At 42.7% G+C, this 22,379-nt stretch overlaps 1 protein-coding gene across 9 annotated transcripts in view; it reads right to left on the reverse strand.

Moving 5' to 3' along the window:
• Positions 1–8,309, reverse strand: part of epb41l3a (erythrocyte membrane protein band 4.1-like 3a) — a 44,241-nt gene extending 35,932 nt beyond the window's left edge. For 3 of the 9 annotated variants that reach the window (XM_042067950.1, XM_042067947.1, XM_042067946.1), the window contains exon 1: positions 8,072–8,309. The gene's annotated coding sequence lies outside the window, so the exon portion shown is untranslated. The remainder of the gene's footprint in view (positions 1–8,071) is intronic. The other 6 variants (XM_042067949.1, XM_042067948.1, XM_042067954.1 and 3 more) reach the window with 5 other exon arrangements.
• Positions 8,310–22,379: the final 14,070 nt, after the last annotated feature.

A 22,379-nucleotide genomic window follows, 5' to 3' on the forward strand; every position in this document is an offset into this window, starting at 1 on the left:
AAGGGCTGCCTGTATGCCAGATACGGACATCAGATGAAATGATTCTTCGCCACCAGAGATGGGGGAAGTGGGGGAGGGTGTTTTTCCTGATAGCCGGCAAGAGTCGGTCCTTTGACCATAATGCAACAGAAGCCTTTTTTGGATGCGGTGACATCCAATACTACTAATCCCTATTCAGAAACTCAGGTCAGAGCACCCGCGCTAGAGTGCTCCCACAGATTTGAATCAAATAAGATCAAATGTGAGAGGAGGAGGGGAAATGGAGAGATAGAGAGAGACAGAAAGAGGCAGGAAGAGAGAGATAGAGAGAGGGAGAGAGAACAGAGAAAATGGAGGATAAGATGGGAAGCATCCAAGCGACAGGGGAAAGATTAAAGCTCCAGAGTGCTGGAGACAATCTCTCTATTGCATTTTTTTCCCTCTTGTGTTTTTCTCCTTCTCGACACCACATCAAACCCGCAAACAGGAAGGCAACAGCTGTGCTTCCCCTTCCCCTCATTAGCATACCCCCCTCTTTCCTTTCTGCAGGAGCGCTAGCGAGCTAAAAATAGCCCTGCGACGTGCCGCTCGTCCTGGGTCCCGACGGGGCAGCAGCGCGGGAGAGTCTTCTCTCTCGCCCACCCCCCCCCCCCCCCCCCCCCCCCCCCGCCGTGCCGTGCCAATGCAGGGGTGCTGACATGCCGAAGGTAATTCAGACGCAGAGAAGGAGAACGAGTGAGAGTGAGAGACAGAGAGAGAAAGAGAGAACAGAGAAGAGAGTAATCAGGCCCCTTGATCACACTGTGCACTCAATCAAGGCAACACCTCAGTGTGTCGGCGCACATGGGTGGGGCCATTAATATGGAGATGTGCAGGCTCTCACTTATAAATCAATGGGGAACAGATTAAAGGTAAAGTGCTCCTCCATCCATCCATATCCCAAAAACACAAACACAGAGAGAAGGACAGACAGACGGGCAGAGAGGGGAGCGACAGAAACAGAAATAGACATACAGACAGACAGATTTTATTTCTTGTCCACAGTTGTGTCTCTGCGATTCATTCGCAAGGCCATGCATCTTGAGGCCTCAGTAATTTCCTGATCGCCAGAAAGGTCCTTACAGATTTGCTGCATCGCCTGCTGGCATTCTCACAGCAGCACATTGGCACAAGAACAATTGCGTCATGACTGCATCAAAAGTTTTACAATGAGGCAAGACTGTAGTCTGGAGTTTAGCAAACTGCTGCCTTTTCTGATCATTACTTATACTGCCTCAACTCTGCAGTCTCTGACAATACCTGTACCATTGAGAAACAAAGACAAATGCAGAATAATACCATGAGAAACCAGGCTCAAGGTTTGGACATGAAGAGCCTTGATCTCCGGCAAAACAACGCCTCCAGCTGTGTCCCACTTTCACTGAACATGAATGAGGATGTACTGGCAGAGAATGGACCTCGATCCAGTCGGATATGAAGAGGACACAAGAATAAACTGACTTTCTTCAAAGCAATATTCTTTCAGAAGTGGACCTGAGTGGAGAAGTGGTCTTGGTGGTTCAAAATATCCATCAATATTAATTTTCCCTCAGAAAAAAAAAATCAATTCTCTGATTAGTATATAGTATGGAAGCACAACAATGTCCACTCAAAGGTCTACAATTGATAAAAACAAGAGGTCAGCTAATTGGATAACAAAGTTGTGTTTAAACCCAGTTTCCATAGCAGCCTAGAAGCTTGGCTAGACATAACAGCAAGAGCACACATCAATGAGTCACAACAGAGCTCTTCTGCTGGGACAGTGGACATTAATATTGCATTAGCGAAGAATGGCCACTTCCCGGAAAATCATATTCACATTTGTTTCACAAGCAAAACAGAGGGCTATAATTGGCCTTGGGATGGGCCTGTCTTTCATATTTCAGTCACAGTGAAGGACTGCCATCGAACGTCTCCAACCATTCAATACGATACAGTGGTAATGCAGCTGGATATCAAAAAAGACGGGGTAGGGAGAATTATTTAATGGGGTTGTTTAGTGTCGAGATAAATAAATTGAGTTTAACGTGTCACAGACAAAGTTCAGCGGACTATGCTGGACTGTCAACCGAAGAGACGAAGCTTAATGGAGAATGTGGGGGAAACCAATTACTACTTTTCTATTGGTCTCATGCTAATTAGCTATGAGATGCAATTTGTCTTACTGTTGTGTCATGAATACATTAAAAGAAAATTCACGTGTTGCAAAGGAAATTGCATTTAGTGTGAGGTAACCAATAAACCAGTGTTAATAAAACAGCTCTGTTTGGAACTGGTTCAAAAAACAAAACACTTACGCCAACACCACAAGGAACCCATCCAGTGAGACTAAAAGGTGGGCAGCATGCTGTGATGACAGAGTGGACTGCTCTACTGTGATAAAGATGGCACTTATCCAAAGCAACTACCCACCTCCACACAAAACACACAAACACACTCAGAGAGAGAGAGAGACAGAGAAAGTCAGAGAGAGAGAGAGAAAGAGAGAGGGGGGGACACAGACCGGAGGGGGAGAGATAGAATGAGGGAGAAAGGTTGCTGATCTGTAAAGGACAGAAAACCCACTGCTCATGCATTCCGCTTCAGACTCTGGACGTGGACCAAGCACTTCGCCCAAAAAATGCTGTACGTGATGAATGTGTAGCTGCTATCCCTCACAGTGGCAGACCCTCCTATGATATAGAGCTCCTCCACTGCAGGCGAGGTCTGAGCCAGGAGAGAGGGCTGCTCGCCCCATGCATTGTGATACACCACACATTTAGACCCAGACCTATAATTAGAGAGTCTGCCAATGAAGGGCTTAGGAGAAGAGCTTAGCACAGCTGCACAGAGAGAGAGAGAGAGAGAGTGAGAGAGAGAGAGAGAGAGAGAGAAAGAAAGAGAGAAGTCAGTGTTGCACATTGATTTGGATGATGTCCCATGAGAGCCATCAGAGTGGCTGCCATGTCGCAGCTGGACGTGCAAACCCGACCTCAGAAACATGGCTGCTCTGACCTCCCGTCACCTTCATCCAGAATATTCGCTAGATAGCTCCTGCGTGTTTATTTATTTATCCTGTGAGTTCTATTACGCATCAAATTCAACTGTCAACTATTTCCATCTGTCATCTTTGTAAAAGCAGAATTTCATTAGGCTCTTAGGGATTCCACTAAACTGCAATGTTTCCACCATATAACCTAATAATGATGTTCCAGATGATCTATGTAAAGAAATGTTTTTCCTCATTCCAAGAAAAAAGAGAGCAATCCAGGCACTCCAAAGGAGGGTGAACATCGAGGAAGGATAACTTGAAACCTTGAAGGATAACCTGGCTATGTTGATTAAAAAGCAACATGTTTGGACCAGTCACCTGGTCTTCTTCACTGCTTAACATTCAGGGCTGAATGTTAAGTCCTGTGACTGGTTGAAACATGTTAACACACACATTTTAAAGCAGCACTAATGTAACACAATGAGACATGATGTAGCTGGAGAAGGCAGAAGACATGTAGCATGAATGGGCATCGCTAACGACTGAGCTGAAAAACACTGGCCTGTTGTTCCATGCTCATTCTCTTCTATTTCTGTCAGACTTTGTGCATTTTCAACATCCGATCAGCATTTGCCTCCTCAGCAAGAACCCTCCTGCAAAAGTGCAAGGCCCAGCAGAGCTGTCTCCTTCCCCAACACCGGCCCTTCGTCATTCCTTTTCTCACACCTCTTCATATGCTCCAGCCTTACACTGAGCCCCTCTGAGGACTAGTCACGCATGCTCTCGTCCAACTAGGTTGTATCTTCCTCATTCATTCTGCTGTTTGCCTCAGTTCACCCCCGCCCCCCAACACACACACACGCAGACAGTAACGGTGGCGATTCCTGCTCATGTTTCAATCGGATCTTTATCTCGCCGTGTTACTCCAGGCTCTCCAGACGCCCATCAGAAGGGACTAGGGGAGTCTGGGAGTGAGACGGCATCCAGAGTGCAGAGCCATCGATGCTCCAGCCAATTACCCCTAGTGCACAGCTGCAGCTGGGGCTTTCAATAGGATGGCCTCGAAAAAACACAGCCAACGCACAATGGAACCCACTGCACTCAAGAGGAAGAGTGTGACATGACGCACGTATATCCACCTTTCTCTGTTTCCCTCTGAGCGTGTACAAGGGCTTGGGGGACCTGACCCAGATGTTGTACTTGCAATGCCAAGTGTTCTGTCAAATACACATCAAGCAAGATTGAGGTTGTACAGCGTTTGGTTGGTGGCGACCTGTCCATCACACCAGGGTGGAAGTAAATAGTGGAACACTGGGGCGGAACCCTGGGGAGAGCTATAGAGTCAACACCACAGGGGAAAGCCAATCAGAGTGACTATCACAGACTGCGCCTGTATGGAATATTTTACACACACAAACACACATACACACACACACATGCACAAACACAGACAGACACACGCACAAACACAGATACAGACACAGACACACACACATACACACAGACAGACACACACACAAACATAGATACAGACACAGACACAGACACGCACAGACACACAGAGAGAGAGACACAAACACACACACACACACATTCTCAAGCCTCCCCAAATGTCCAGTGCATAATGGATGAATACTAAAGAGCGAGTTCATGAATTAAGCATTAACTCAGGATGTGGCTCTAGTGTCATTAATCACGCTTCTCCTCTAACCTCGTCTTATAGGGGAATTAAAAGCAGAGGAAATCATCTACAGTCAACCTGAGTCTCAGACACTGCTACTAATAACATACAATAGATATAATCAAGACATCATTAGTGTGGACTAACGCATATAAACCAGGATTAATATATTAAATTGTCTAATATTAATAAGATTAATGTCGCTAGCAATGCATAGGGCCATGTCAAACATGGAGGTGTAGTGTGCCAATATCTTACTCATGATTTAGCCATGCTTTGCCAGCATTTAATAGCAACAGGAAACACATCCACAAGTATACTGTACACACAAATGTCCATCAGTAAAGCTAGCATAAAGTAATATGGCTGAAAACATGGGTTAATATCGATTTACTGTCAGATTTGAGAAGGCTCAATCCAGAAATCTGGGTTAGTTAGTTAGACAGCCTTTGATCACATCATCACATCACATGTATGGCAAAGTCTCATCTACTGAGGTAAGTCCTGAATCCCTGAGTATTTGAGCTTCCGGCCAGCCAAGTTCACTGTACGCTTCCTTTTAGGCTGATCAAAAAAGGTGGATTTTCCCCCTGAAATTTCCATATTGAGTGAGTGTGGCTGTTTGCTGCTGACTGATTAAATTATCCTCGAGGTCTGGCCTTGTGTCTGCTGGGTGACCTTCACAGAAGTAAAAAAATCCACAGCAAGAGTGCCCTTGAACTGAGGTCTTCTCTGTATAAGTAAAAGTTCAATTATGCCTTGATGTGCTCCAGTGCAGTTCCTCCACATAATCAAATAATCGTATTATCAATCAAATCTTATTACCATCTTATTATCATTCATGCCACTGTTTTGAATGACATTTTAAGAAGCAGAATTGCACTTTACCTCATACATTTCACACAAAAAGCTGCACATGATGACTTATCATCATCAGTGTTATAGCCCAAATCCCAGGAAATTATTTTTTCCTCTCAGGTAGATGTTGAGTGAGAGCATGTTGTTACAACCAGCTTTAGATCCTTAGGTTCCACTATCACTAAATCACCTTCAGTAATTTACAAACTGATCCTTTACCTTAAACAGGGTCACTCCAGGGCATGCTGACGATAAATCCCATAGATAGAGACCACTTGACACTCGGGCCCAAAGCCATTGACCCATATTCACTGAGGCAACATGACAGATTATACTGATGATTTACCCACAGCTTTCCAAGGATATGTCAGAATCCAGTAAAGAGAGACAACAAGATTTTTTTTTCTTTCTGCTTTTCACTTTTATGATGGAGGACGTCTCAAGGCTATGGCTGAGTGAGAGTGAGTGGAAATCTGCCGTATATTCTTTTATCCAACAATTTCAGGAAGAGCAGTAAATGAAAAGTACAGCTCCACAATCACCAAATGCTTAGCAAAGCTGTACAGTACATGGGTGATGCTGCATTAGGGAATGGACTTAGGAACTGTTGAAAATCATGTGGTTACTAATTGAAAATCATGTGGTTACTAATTGAAAATCATGTGGTTACTAATTGAAAATCATGGGGTTACTAATTGAAAATCATGTGGTTACTAATGGTAAGACCAAGGCTGTCCTAGATTTCACAGAAAGCAGAAAACAAGATTGAATAACTACAATAACAATCTGAAGATAGTATCTAAATCAGAGAGCTGTATCCCTGTAATAAGTATTTGAATCAAAGGACCTTGAACTACATCTCAAAGTCTACCTTTAAGTTCATCCATCTACAGTTTCAACAACATTTTTTAAGTTTTCAGCTGACTGATCATGTAGATTTGGCCTGTTAGGACAATTTCTTTCTAATTAAGATTTGAGGTAGACCAGATGTCCAGCAAATCTAATAAAATGTCTACTGCCATACCTCAACTTTTGTAAGCAAAGGCAAAAATAGCCCAGCAATTCAATGGTTGATGTAAACACATGCTCCAGCCTACCTACATTAACACATTATCTCATGGTAGCAAATCAGTCTCTGGCTGAGTGGGTGTGTGGCGTTGTGTGGGTGCGGTCCTTGTGGCGGCAGCCAGACTAGTGTCCTCAGCCTGACTCACTTGGGTGTGACCTGAGCTGCATTTCTAATAAGAACCCCAACGACAGCAACACAATCAGATAATTAACCAACATGCTGCTATGTTAACAAGCACAGTCCACCAAAAGTGCCATGTTATAAATCAATCTTCATATTGCATACTAGCCTACTGTAGCTTGCTTAAGAGTACATGTTTATGTATCCCAGTAGAGTAAGCCAATGAATAATTTATAAATATGCAGTGTCACTGTGAATGAAATTACAAACAATAAAATAGCATCAAGCATATCAAGTTTAAGAATAAATGACCTTTATATAATATAACCTTCTCACTGAGAAGAAAATAAATCTCCTGATATCTTCACCAGTAGTAGCCTACTGTTTAGGAAGAATTGTATGAAGCCATCTTTCATTCAGGCCAGAGGCCTTCTGTAGGACTACAGAAATAACACACATAAACTGTTTGTACAAAAGCACTGACTACGTTTAGGGGTGCCAGAGATATACCCGATCAGAAACAGATTTCACTCTCTATATTTTATCATGTTGCATCCTCCCTCCCTTATGATTTATGCTTCAGCAGCTTTTGAACAGGCCCCACCAATAGCGGAGGAGGAAAGCAGTGGTGCATCCTGACCTAGTATTGCTACTGATGATGATGTATGGCAAGTTCCGAACCGGCATGTGTTCTCAAGACCCAACATGACGTGATCGGTGGAAAATCGCACCATCAGGCGGGTAATTGAGGGCACGCGGTGGCCGCATAGACAGGATCCCGTAGAAGAGAGACTGGCCAGGCCACACCCACCGCATTGCAGAACAACATCTCGCTGAAACCGGTGAACTTCAGGATAGCCAAGTCATAACTGTCATACCCGCGATAGGCACCTTCAAGTTATCGGGACGAACGGTTGCAGCTACAGAAGTAGCCTAATCCTGAAGCACGTCTTCCATATCAGCTACATACACAGAGGAAGTAACCTGTAACTTATCACACTAAACCGCCAAGTCATGTTGCCTCTAATCAATGACTATTATGATGAAGTCTATAAATCTATTATGCTACCAAAATGTGGTTAAAAATATAATCATTCTGCAAGTAAAGCGCAGCATCGACAGTAATTCTCGTGAAGTAGCCTAGTGTGATAGGCTATTCCCAACACCTTCCCAGTAACCACACACCTAGGCAGTATTTTTCAGAAAGGACAGTCGCCCCGTCATCTAGTCGACTTAAACTGATGCAATGCCGGCTTTTTGTTTATTAGCAACGAACGCCACCAATAATCTTTGCGCTTGACATTTTAAATGTCCCGACATTATGAAAATCCTGCAGTAGAATAATTGCATTTACCGCTTGTGCCGTCTTCTCTCCGCGGGGTGATATGCTGCAGTTTCCCGGTGCAGTTGCTGCTGACTCCGGTAAAAGTGTCCCTGTATTGCGCTCGTGCAGCTGCTGCAGCTCGCTGGCTAAAAACTACACGAGGCAGCGCGGCATTCTGGGAAACCCACGATTAACGTATAGCTCACGGACACACATAAACAGCCGGTGATGGTTACAGACAGCCCCAAAACCAGCCCTGAGGCCATACCGTTACACTGCACTGAGATAGGGGACAAAGGTAAACAGAGGAGCTAAAACAAACCAGTTCATTTCAAAAGGTGAGTTGAAACAGTGTTGCCAGACTAAAAATAGTAGCCTACCCTATAATAACAGTTTCAACACAAGTGCTAGTTGTAGGCTCACTGTACTTGAGCATCTTATTACACTACTGTATAAATGACCTTGGAATTATATTTGTCAAGGGCATAATTATAACTGTGCAGTGACAAATTGTTGCATTACAGTGACATAACAGCCTTCCATGATCCAATCCAACCACTCAGTCAGACAGCGGGCTATCTGATATGCGGAGGATACACACACCAAGTACACACACTCAAGACAGGCAGACCCAGAGAAGCTGAGCTGCCTAGCCTACACCTCATCCCCTGTGCGGCCACTGCAGAATGTTATTATGACCTTCAGTTCAGAACCCTCGGCAGATAAACCATTAGCATCCAAGCGAGTGAGGCTGGCATGATTCCATTTCACAATCCCCATTTCTCTAAAAACGCCAGAACACAATTAGGCAAGATCTGCAGCCTTGTTTTCATCTGCTAGGGCCGACAAAGAACCATTACCACCACCCATATAATTGCAAATCAGCTCTGTTATAACAGTGCTGATTTGTGATTCAGACAGTTGCCTTTGCAAAATGGAATAGAATCATTAGAGCTGTTTTGTCACATAATGGAGAATACAGTCTAATCAATTTGAGTAAATGTCCCAATTTAACAAAAGGTGGACGTTAATTCATGTGCTGTTTTTGTTAGAATTACTCACAGATTCAGTCTTGTTTTAGTTTCTTTGATATGGAACGGTGCAAAAACATTCCTATGTAAACTGAGGTAACAGGTTCTCCATATTCAATAACTGGGATTTTTCCCCCAAGATTGACACTAGGCAAAAATCCATAAGGCAAATACACCCAAAACAACTTAACTCTCTCCACTGTGACATTCAACTCTTGTATATGCTTTTGCAACCTTAGAGGAATTGACCAGCTTTCCCCAAGTCAAAAACACAGGCTCAATTTAGCCCTATTACACATTACTACAAATATTCATATTCCCCACAAACAATAGTCATGATAATTCACATACAGCTCCAACACTGCAGTACAACAAGCTTTTCAAACGCCAATCCGCAGATCTATCTTTAATTTAAAATGTCAGATGTTTGATCTAGACCTCCTCTGTGCAAATCTGTGAAATTGCATGTGTTGAAAAGAAGCCATGTAGCTGACAGTGGTGTCTTCACCACTCCCCCGACCCCCTAAGGAGAGCATTATGTGAGTATCAGATCCAATCAGGGCTGAGAGGGAAATGGTTTGGATGGGTCCCAGGCGAGGCAAAATCATACATACTCTACCACATCTGCTTCAGATGGTAGCAATATCTCTCCAGCCATCGGGGTGAGAAGCTGCAGAAGCTGTGGAGAAGCCTGGTTCAAACGAGAGGGCTGGTGGCACTAATGCTCATAATTATGGGGATGACTAAAAAATCAAGATGTCGGTTTTTGTTTTTTGTTATTTTTGGTTGGGGAATATAATTGGATTGAAGCTAAATTGTTATGGGAGCAAAACAAACAAGAACATATTTTAAAACAGTCAACCTTTTCCTGAGAAGTTTAAATTTTGAGGAGAAGTCAGACAAAATGAATTAATTGTCACCAGCTCAAACAAGCAAAATAACAAAATAACAATTTGTGATGTTGACCTTTTTTTAACAGCCCGTGGCCAGAGCAGACCTTATTAATTTACTCGACAAAACAGCCACATCTTTCACAGCCAGGAGCCACACGAAAAAAACAGCAACTCTTTTTCATGTTCCCCATTCTAAAACCCAGAGCCTTGGCACTGCGGTTCCCCAGCCATTTTGTTAATTGTCCATATGCTTGCATGGAGGGTTGTGAGCTATGCATGCAGATGAGCTCTAGAGTCAGACGCAAGTCTCCTGGATATTGCGGCAGTTAAGAGCTCCACGGGGCTAATCCATCTGAACGTGAAGCTGTAGAATAACAAACATAAAAATGAAGAACAAACAACCACCCCCAAAACACGTGCGTGTGTGTGTGTGTGTGTGTGTGGGGGGGGGGTGCGTCTGAAGATTTCAAAATGGGAGGTATGTGTGTGGAGCCAATCAATGCTCAGGTTAGCCCCTGTTGCTTCTCATTCTTCAGATAGGCATAATTATCGCGGGTGGAGGATGGAAAAAAAAAGGTGTCAGATTGAGCAAATTCATTTAATGCTCTGCTAGTCTCTGTGCGCCACGCAGGTCAATCACGCTTTAATCAGCAAGTTAATGAATTTAAGCGCACTTGAGAAAGTACTGTCATAACAGCGCAGGAGGCAAAATGGGAAGAGCAGCGCAGGGGCAGCCGATGATGAGTGTGCCCTGTGTCGTCTCTCAACCCACCCACTCCAAAGCCAACCCAAGAATCCAGCCTTTGAATTGGCACTTGAATTGAGATGACACTGGAAAAAGCTTCTTAGGAAGAATAGCGTGACCTTGTTCCTCATTTTTTGCTGGCATACGCTTTACAAACTGTTGGAAAAATATTTTTGCCAATGCATTCAATACCAAATACACAGTCAGCCTGACTTTGAAAAGTCTCCACGTTTTAAAACATGAGCGCAAGTTGAGAGTTCATTGAAGTTACATTGTCCTTGACTAATCCTCCGGAGAGTTGTAGTGACTAAAAACCAAAGTTGAACGGTGAATTCAATCTCTGAAAACAATTTTCAATCAATGAAAGTACGGCTGATTGTAAGAAGCCATCACACTTTGACATTAATGGCTTAATGGCGCTCTCTCATCTCTGAGTGGGTGTTTCTCAATGGTAAGAATCTGACTGCAACCTGTTTGTATTCAAACTAGACTAAATGTCAGGCCAAAAAGAGAGTAACCCATGTACATATTTGTCAAAACTGCAGAGAGGAATCATTTTTACACACTGGCTTTCCATTTTTGATTGGTTGCCATTATTATGTCAAACAAGTGATTGAAGTTTGTCCTGCTAAGCAAAATATATTGATTAAAAATAACATCAAGAGAATAACTCCCATGCTTCAATTTTGGAAATTAAAGCAGAAAACATCAACAGCATTTTTCTGTATTATAATAGCATACACATTATGCTAAATAATGCATGCAATGAGCGTTTTAAATACTATATATAGACATCAAATGTATATATGTAAAATCTATTTCTACACCTCAGTTTATTTAAGACATGTTTGCATGCAAGATTGCATCAGATTGTTGGTCAGTCTCTGTAGTGGAAGCTGGCTGTCCACAGACCATGCGGAGGGGGAGGGATAGGCAAAAACGATGGGCATGGTTATGATGAACAGAGCACTGAATCATGTTATCAGATGCCATTCTGACAGGCAATTTAACTGCACTTTGAGAGCCCGCATGGTAAGGCAACTGGCCGGAATGGATGGACGCATCCCGCATCCTCGTATAAACACTCACTGCATGCTTTTTCTGTCACTGGAGGGCTGGATGTGAGTGAGGTATCAATGATATGCCAAGTACCCCTCATCTGTAATCACAAGGAGACTGACAGACAACTGAAGAGGCCGTAAAGAAAACAGAAGGAGACGTGGAGCCATGTTTGAAAATATGCTAACAGGGTAAGTGTTACGTACACTGCAGAACTTATATGGTGTCCATGATAAACTATATCAGAAATGAACCATCTATAATTGCATCACCGTTCCTTTAGGTAAAAACCAGATTCAACATCATCAAATACATGTACTAATTGCATCATACTAATGTGTCTATATGCATAAGATAGTATGAAGCCATACACAATGAACAAAATGGCCAGGGCAAACCCACACAGACAACAATCTAAATGGCTACATTTAAATATATGCAATATGCCAACATTGTTGTTTGCTGGTGAATGGGATGAATTCAGAATGAGACAACAGGAAATGAAACACTTCGCCTTCTAATTCGTCAACTTCTCATTCATTGTTGCACGAATGATTAGAACTCCATTGCAGATCACACAGAGCTACACATTGTCTAAATGTGTGATTTATCTGGGATTACAACAAATCTGAAATCCGCGTATTAAAACCACGGCTCTTTCCACAAGCTTACCCGTCCCCTTACGTCAGTGCCTTTCAAACTCCAGTCAATGGGGAACCAAAGGGAGTCACAACTGCCAAACAACAAAGCCTTAATCGATGAGATTAAGCCATGCCCTGGGTATCTATTAACAAGATCCGCGCTCAGTTCAAATGAGACTTGCGAGAGTGTGCACTGGATGCTGGGTAGTGGAATTACTGGATATGTTAGGGCTCATTGTTATTATTCACATGAGGCCATGCAACCCTGAAGGACTCTGTCACCTGCCATGTTTTATTCATACGGCTGGATGTCCTATTAACCATCATGTATGTCATATAGAAGCAGTCACATTCTGTGGCTTACATTCATAGGCACTTACTGTTGAGGAATCACACACAAAGCATGTAGGGGTGAGGAGGTGAGGGAGCTTTTACTGCTTCAGTGTCTGCCCACACACTAAGCTTTAAGATCCTGTCAGGTCATTTTTCAAATGGCGAACAGACCCAGGTGTTAAGAGATCTCAAGGTTCCACGGTATCACATGAGGTCATCTGGAAGATCTACCAGCTTTTGGTTGTCACGCTGGACCAAATCACTCAAGGCCACCGGGGTCAAAGGTCCCCAGAACCTGGAAGCGGTCGACAGCTTCTAGGGCGTTGCCAGGCTGAGCTGCTAACCTGGATCTCAAAATGGGTTTTCGGTTGCCAGATTGTCCCGATAAGCCCCGCTGCACTACACCGCACAGCATCGCAGAGCACAGAGCAGAAAGTGAGAGGAAGCAGGGGAGGGGGGTTTTAAAGCTGGCGTTTCTCATCTCTTTTAAGCCGCCGATACAGCCCCAGACTGGCTATACGCATCTTCAATTATTCACAGCCTGCGACTCCAGACAAATCAACAGGCTCTCAGAGGAAGCCGTGTCCTCATGTAAACCAGCATAATAACGTAATAAGTCCACATGAATGGCTGTGGACCACTGTAAGGACCGAGGCACTGCAGATTCATAGAGATGGAGACTGAGGGAGGAGAGAAAGAGGCTCGTGTTGTTAAAGGTGAACCAGGTTCAGTGTAGGCCTGATTGCACTGGGTTAGACTAATGACACACACACACACACACACACACACACCTGTGCTTCAGAGGTAGGTTAGAGGGTCACATGTGGAAAATGTAGTTTACCTCACGCTGTGGATGATGAGCTGGGCTGAGTGTAAAAATAACCCACAGTGAGCTCTCTGAGTGTATCAGAGAAAAACACTCCTGTACACATACTTCCAATTTCTAAATAACCCGCAGATGTACAGCATGCACTCACACATTCAAATTAGCAATACACACACAGACACACACACGGAGTGTGCAAGTGCCCATCACATGTCTTCTAATGACATCTGAGGACAGGTCTACAATGGAAAACTTCAAGTCAAGTTCTTACATCTTATGAGCAATATTATAACATTGACAATAGAAGCTCCTATTGTGCTAGGACACAACAACTAACTGACAGAAATGAGTATAGAGAGAGAAGCATGATAGAACACAGAAACTCAGAAGAGAATGTTCCGTTCCATTCCGGGCATACTTTCTCCTTGTTCCATGTTCCATTTTCTTTCCCTTTCATAAGCAAAGCATTAAGTATTTTAATTATGACAACCTTCAAAAGCCTACTAACATAGAAAAAGAGGCCTCATTTTTCTTGTTGAGAGCCAGAAGGACAATACATTAAAGAAGACTTTGTGTGGAGGGGTGTGATTTAAAATCTAACTGAATTTTAAACACAAAATATAAACCTTACTGTGACTATCAGGGGTGGGTAGTAACACATTCACAAGCAAAGCAAATGCACTGGAAATCGAGCACACAAGTTAGAAAAACCTAGCATTCGTTTATGTAGCCTCAATGTCAGTGCAGAAAAAAAGATAGCCTAGCCTACTCTGTCCGAGTGGACATGCCTATAGGCTATATATAGCCTAAATATAGGTCTAATATAGACATTGTTTTTAGGTTACATTGTCTGTATAGGGAAGTTATAACCAAAATGCAAAACAATCAACTGCCAATGGATTGTAAATGACTGTCTTTCAATCCGTAGCCACTCAATGCTTATTCTAGCTATGACAAGATAGCCTACAGAAGTGTGTCAAATAATATTAAAGTATATTAAATCAAATATATCTGAATTGGGCTGTTTAAATATGGTTGCCTATTTGATTAGCCTACAGAGGAGGAGAAAAGCAAACAGGCGTAAAGGACACATTTGCATCTCTTTAAAGGGCCATCAAAAATATAAACATTTAAAAAAGTAACTTGGTACTTGAGTTATTTATTAACAAAGTACTTTTTTACTTTTACTTGAGTAGATTTCTCAGATGGGAATATTTACTTTTATTCAAGTGAAGGGAGTAATTGTACTTTTACTTGAGTACTTGAGTTAGATGTTCAGTACTCTACCCACCCTTGGTGACTATAGACCTCATAGTCCAGCCTACCATAGTCACCCTCTCTTTAACAGTGCCATGAGAAGAATTGGCAATGGAATTACACCCATAATCCAATAAATATAGGTATTTAAGTGCCCCATGGTTATTGACTAAATTAAGTAGGCCACTGTTTCACCTAGTGCAGGTCAGAATACAATGTTTCAAAGCATAAGCTAAAGAAAACAAATGGATTATTTTATGTTCAACAGTTTTTAATTAAGGCATTAAGATCAATTTCAAAAAGATGATTTTTTATTCCTCTTTTTAGTCAACTTTAGCATGTGTATGTTAAGGGTATGTAAACTTCTGGTTTCAACTGTACATAGTAATGTTAAATACGTTTAGATTGTGTATTGGTTGATAATATCCACTGACCTCTAAATCTTTACAGTGGTAAGAAGTCAATGAACACTGCAGGTAGTGCTCCTGATGTACTGTATGTCAGGGTGACAGAAATGAATAGCAGCAGCCTGCTTGTGATCTATTCTTTAACATACTATCAGGCATCACACTACTGGTGAGTTGGTGATCATAGAGAATTCTGGCAACTCTGAGCTTTCAAATATGCCGTGTTTGTCCAAGTAGACCTACTCCAACCTGCTGTAAGTATGCAATCAATGCCATATCATGCCATATGCCATGATAGATGCATTGGGGGAGTGGGAGCAGTGATTCGTGTGTCGTGTTTATTCAGTAAGTTTATTTCAGTTTAACATGGTGGTGTCAAGTCAGTAATGAGAAAGTACAAAATATCTGCCTCTGCTGCATACAGAATTAGATGGCTAACACATCTTTTACTACTTGAACACCATGGATGGATGGCATTTATCATCTAAAGGCCACTGAGAGACGGTCTTTGTAAATTATTTGAATAAACATGACTTTTAGTACCATTGGTGAGTAAAATCACAATCACAGAAACAAAAATACACTAAAAACATACAATTTGGTCTCCATATTGTGCTGTTAAACTTTACTTAGCAGAGGACACCAAACCAAATCGTGATAAACAACTGAGTTGGAGTGGTCTATGGTTTTGAACATCACAAGTCATAGCACATAGAACGCCATGGTCACCCATATCACATCACAAGTCGTAACGCAATATTCCCACTCAACACCACCTTGGATAGCATGGCCAGGATGATTGACATGAAGCAGAGTCCATTAGGCCAATCAGAGAGTCCCGTGTCCACTTGCGCGGCATGCGGTCTTCTCAGCAACCAGACCCACTGAAGATGCTTTGAATGCCACGACCGGCACGCTCACTTGCGCATATGCCCCTATCACCTTCCTCCCCTCTAAATAGCTCCAGCAAATATGGATGCATCCAGCACAAATCCCATGCAGCAGCAGACAAAAGGCACTCTCTACCCTGCCACTCTCATCATTCTCAGGTGCGGCACCTTTTGAAATGCTAATTCGGCCGGTGTGATTGTCAGCTGGTATCTGAAGAATGCTGGCACAGGACCAAGCCAACATCATGTTTCGGTAGGGCTTCAGTTCTTAAACAGACTTGTGGACATGTGGGCTGCCTCCATTAGCATAGATTCAGCCACCAGACTATCACAACATCTCTTGAGCCAAAAGCAGGTCATGGTTTCTGGAGAATGCCTTGTTTTTTCCCCCCCATAGCAAAGTCACAGCTGACCACCTGACCCATTGATTGACAGCACGAACTAAACAGAATGTGCTGTTTTTCAGATGAATGCTCTGATGTGCACCTTAATGTGCTCTGTAAAATAAATTGAGTTTGCTACTCCAAGACCGATTGCATTTCAATTCTGTGTTCATCTGACAAAGAGACGAGCGCAGGATTCAGTCTGCACAATACATCTTAATGAGCAGGAGATGTATCTCTTCCCTGAGTGAGATGTGTGGAACAGGAGTGCAATGCTTCATTATGTTCATGTCTCGTAAGTGTGACCTCTTCTTCATTGAGTTGGGACGCCGACACTTCCATTCGCCAATTTTCTGTTCGCTGGTTCTTCCAAGCTTACACACGGCTAAAGAGCTTGGCTATCTTCAGTGATCTTTGACCCCCATGTTGCAGATTTAATCCATTGACTGACACTTAGTATAAACTGAGTTCTTTCATATCACTGCTGATCATGTTTGCTGGCTATCTCAGTACCCTCGGTACTCAGGAACCTAAAGGAATTGATGGTATGCATCTTTGTCTTTAGGCTTATGTCATTTCATTGCTTTAGAGTCTCCAACCAATGGCCACATTAATAATCACTGTGTGTAGGCAGAGATGAACTTGTTAACTCCATAGAAGCAAGACTGTTTGCGAGTGAGCATCAAAAGCCTAGCCAAAAGCCACCAAAAGCCAGAGGGTAAAAGGGAAGCAAAATATGAGCACAAACACTATAGTCCTCAGCTAAGATCAGCACACACTGTCATCTGAAACACAAAAACAAATAGCCCAATAGCCCCTTCCCACCCCTACAATATTCCCGTATTCCCCTCTCAGCAAGTTTGGAAACACACAGGTCTGTCTGTACCTCTGGGCTCTTGCACTGGTTACGCCGCCCATTGCAAAATGACACCATTATTGAATTGTGCTCCCATTGGAAACAGGAGAATGTTAACGTAAATGTGTTGACCTTCAGTTGTAATACATCCCGGGGCAGACTAGCAGAGTGAAATTAGATTAGAGTAATGTATGATGGACCCCACTGATTTCCATGTCCATCATGTGGCTATTCTGTAATTACAGACTGCCATTTTGTATTGGATTTTTTATGTGGATCGGATGTTCTGAAAAGAAGAGCTGTCTCTTCCCTTGACATTAGTCTCAATAGTGTACTGTTTTCTAATCTCACAACAGTTTAGGAGGAGATTCTCAGAGTCTATATGACAGAGATCAGGTTTAGAACCACAGTTGCCATTGGCTCTAAAATTAGATTATGTCCTCTAAGGTCAATTGAGTTCATTTTCAAACTCCACCAGGGGCTTTCACCTAATTCTCACAATCCGCCTCTGAACTGCACTTCTTTACTGCATAACCTACATGTGGGAAAACTCTCACTGTAGGGAGAGAGGTTGTACTTCAGTATGGAAACTACAGATGCTCAAAACAAATACCCAAACCCAAACAGTGAAGGCTATTTACACTGATGAAATAGGAAAGGTTCCATTGCTGAGTTGGCAGAAGAGTCTCTTCCATCACAGCACTTAAGAATTCATAATCCTTTCATTATTTATACAACGTACAAAATGCACCTACTGCTTTGTGATGAGTCACTGCTGCAAATGGACTTCTCTTTATGACTTGCTGGAGAAAAAAAAGCGGGGCAGTCCGATTTATCCCAGCAAGATCAATAACGATCCTGAGTCTCTGAGCTCGGGGTTACAGGCAAATGCCTCCCATCTTCACAAAGATGGGACGTAAACAGGGAGACACTCAGTCTGCCTTTGCTGTCTTATTCCCCATGTGTTGAGCTCTCAGCAGCACAAGGGTTCCCATAAGGTAGTAAGGGGGGGGGGGGGGGAGGGGGTAGCCGGGCAATAAAACCACTCCAAACACACTGACACATCTGTGGCAGTCGTTCGTGCGGCATGGTAATCGCTGTGCGTTCACAGTGGCACTGACATTGGCTGCAGTTAATCCAGAGCTGTGGGGGTTCAGGGGATTAAATACCAGGCAAATAGGTTAAAGCCCAAGCCGGACAGCCTGTCCCCAGTGCAACTTCGCTGGCATCCAGCTGTGTGCCGTTCAGAGGGTATAAAGGCTGCCGGCTATGGACCCTCTGCCTCAAGGAAGGGACATGTCGAGTGCAAGACTGGGGGTCTGTGGCCAAAAATGCCCCCATGTTAGTGATCTTAGTAGGGCTTACTGGATCACAGATCCCTTGCACAGATCTGCTGGAGTGGACCGTCGCATCACTCCAAAGCTCTTTGCAGCTGCTATCGCTGCTGTTACTTTATTTCCATTTGGGCAGCATCCGCCCAGGGTTCCGGAAAACTACGCTTTTATTGCCCATATATTCCAATGGGGGGACCTGATTGATTTTGTTGCTCCAAAGCTGAGCAATGGCACACTATCACAACACACACAACAGCAGCATGGGAGAGGGAAAATTGTACTCACCAAAGCACGTCATTAAACGACATCCAAGTGGTATCCATTTGACATGTTGATGATGTCCCAGGACCCAGCCACCAAGGGAGAAAAATGAATCAGACAGAGTACACAGACATAAAGCACATTAAGCATAGGTCATACAAGCATGTGTCTACAGCTACATGTATGTAGCCTAGGACTACAATGGATGGAAAATATTTTCCACAGTTCTCAAATTGATTGTGCCAAATCATGCCTAAATGAGGCATACAAATCGAATGCATTCACTAAACTGATTACTGCGCTCCTCATTCGAGATTGCAGGTTCCTTTTACCAAGTCAGCACCAGACCGTGGACCGCTTAGACTAGTCGACCACAAACAAACAAACAAACGATCTTGCTACAAGACATTGGAAAATGAATCGTACAGCAAGCATATGAGTACTCGCTCGATTTTAAATGAGATTGCATTTTTAAGGAACAGAATGCGAATGATCAAATCCCTGTCGTTGTCCCTGCTGTTTTTGACAAAAGTGGTTAGGAGGTGAGCGCAACTGTGCGACTGAAACCCGTAGGAGAAACAGCTGTTAAAGGAGAGCGTTCATGCAACACCAAAATACATGTTTTTTTAGCAGAGAAATACTTTAGAAGAGGGAAAAAAGGAATAACCTTTCCAACAAAAACAACAATTATGCTGAGAGTAGACCTACGGATGACTAGGAAGGGACGATGACTGACGAGAAGAGAGGGTAGCGGTTAAAAGAGAACAACAAAAAGAATCAAACCGTTCATGGGCAAAGTACCAGGGAGCCATAGCCAATTAAAACAGCAATTAGGTATTATCATATTAACCTACATATTGTATAAAAAATATTCAGTAGGCTTGCAATCCGTTTAAAGACAGCATGATAATTGCATTCAGGTTGTAAAGCAGTAAAAGTTAAAAAAAATGTCGCCAGTGACCCTATACTTTGTTTTAACATTTGTTGTAATGACCCTTTCTTTACCTCACAAATGCCTCGCCACTGCAATTGTAACCTATTGAACAGATGTTGCGCTCTGTCAAGCCAATAGTATTCAGGACTAACAGACCGCGTTCTAGATAGGAAACCATAGGAAACCCTCAAGTGTGCGTTTTCAATAAATAACATCTAACTTACCTTAGTTTTAAATGTTTTGTTCCTTAGTCCGGGTAATTTCACGGACAGATACTTTCATAGAAAATCCAACAAGCGTGACGATAGGAGCGAGATTATACTTTTCGGACAGAGGCGTTAAAACTTCACACCTGCATAGCTGGCCACTCAAGAGACAGTGGTTTCTCTCCGCCACAACCGAACACTGCGCCCGCTGGGCCACGCCTACTCTCGGCGCAATTGGCGCGTCTCCATGACGGGCGTTTCCAGAAACAGAAGTTACGCCCACCCAAGTGACAAGGTCGAGTCCACCACTGCATTGTTATACCATCATTGGTCAACGAAGCTGTCATTCATGTAATGTGGAATGATTCCTCCTGAGATACTGAAGGGCCGGTCGAGGAAAGGTCTGCTGACATAAGCCTGCCCTGGCCAACACCAGCCTGATTGTCAATTAATAACTGGTCCAGGTACTTTCAGTACCTGGTAAAAAGCACTTTTGTCTTCCAAGGGGCATAAACAACAGTTAAATGAAGCATAAATTGGTAGCCTATAGTACTCTTATCAGAAGTACAGCATACACATCTCATTTGTAATCAAAAGTTTTAAATTAAGTTGAATAAAAAAAAGAAAAAGAAAAACATGTTTGACACTGGCGCCTTCAGCGCAGCAAGTGGTTGTGTTCACTGCTGCTAACCACACTCCTCTGCCTGTTTTGTATAAAGCTTGTTCCACACCAGATAAATGGTTGTGATTGCTGCCTTTGGTCATTTAGAAATGGTCTTGATTGTAAAGGTGACCAGAACAACCTGAAGAGCAAATTCAAATGTCCCAAGAGACTCATCTGGGTTGACTCAGGCTACTCTGACATGACTCTGCCTGAGTCAAATGGCTCATTTAACTGAATAATGAAAATAGGCTATAGTCAAAATTCATAACAATGTCGTAACCGTGTCATTACAGCTGCCATAGCTTGTTCTGTGGACCATCAGTGGTATATCTATATGTATGATGGTAAGCCTAAGGCTACATACACATAACTTAATGTTAACACATTCCATCTAAAACTGACTTTTCAATCACATAAAGCAGGGTATCTGTCATGACATTTTGATAGTCTCACCTTTCTGATGGAGAGTTCCAAAGAGGTGTTATATCCAGAACAAGACTAGTGTTTGCAATGCACTCTTTTTGTAGAGTTGTTGTCTTCACACAAAAATCACAAAAAGCCCATATTGATAATAGCCTACATCACAGTGTGCTAGGCTGATATAATAATAGAGCATGTAGTTCAGTCCCCATGAGTAAAAATAGTCAGCAGATTATGCATCTTATCATCTATGTGTTGTGTTATCCTTCCACCTAAATCCTTATTGATTTTTTTACAGTGGTGGATCTCTAACCTAGTCCATAGATGAAGAATTATTTGGCATTTGTTGCACAGGGAGACCGCACAACGATATACCCCCTCGGCCACACAGTTGGTCTTTTGATGTGTCTGACGGAGTCTTACACCGTTTTAAATAATCCAGGCAGAATCTGTCACCTGGAATAAATGAAAGCTGCCTCTCTCTCGTGCACAGCCAGACACTATTCCGTGCAAGATAAGATGCTTATCTCTCTGACTCTAAAAACTTCAACTCTGGCTTGGAACCCCTGCCGTTGCAACTGATTTGAAAATGAGACTCGTGATTAATGAGTGTGGATATTAGGCTTGCTACAGGGGATTTCAAGGTCATTGCATAAGGAAGAGATATTGTGTCTCTGGATAACATCAAACAGTATTAATTATTCATAAACTTAAAGTAGCTGTGCAATATTACTGGAAAATTAATTTTGAGTATAGTCACTCAAACCTATATAGGTCATTGCATATCACATAAGCATATCACAAAGGCGGTTGATTATATAGCTGTGAAATTTAAAATGAGTAGTTTGGCCCCTTACATTGCTTCTCAACACATTGTCTTGTCGTTTCCCACAGTCTCATTGACCAGAGACGTGGGATTCTCAAACATCAGATAAAGAAACACAACATTTTCCTATGATGGACATTTTGATGAAGGAGAATTATAAGACCAACTGTCTTCATTGGTCAGTTCAAGCTGCTCATGGACTGCATGATGAGATGTCAAAGCTCCCTGGAGAATCATTCAGATCCTCGTATAGGGCTCACAGATAAAGAGGCTTTCTTCTCCCAGCTATTTTTAGACTCTCGCCAGATGTAATCTTTGTCATGTCTCTCTGAAATTTCTCGTTTCACATAAAGCATCTTATTTCTCACCGGC

The sequence above is a fragment of the Alosa sapidissima genome, chromosome 17 (genome assembly GCF_018492685.1).
Source record: "Alosa sapidissima isolate fAloSap1 chromosome 17, fAloSap1.pri, whole genome shotgun sequence".
Classification (NCBI taxonomy): Eukaryota; Metazoa; Chordata; class Actinopteri; order Clupeiformes; family Clupeidae; genus Alosa; species Alosa sapidissima.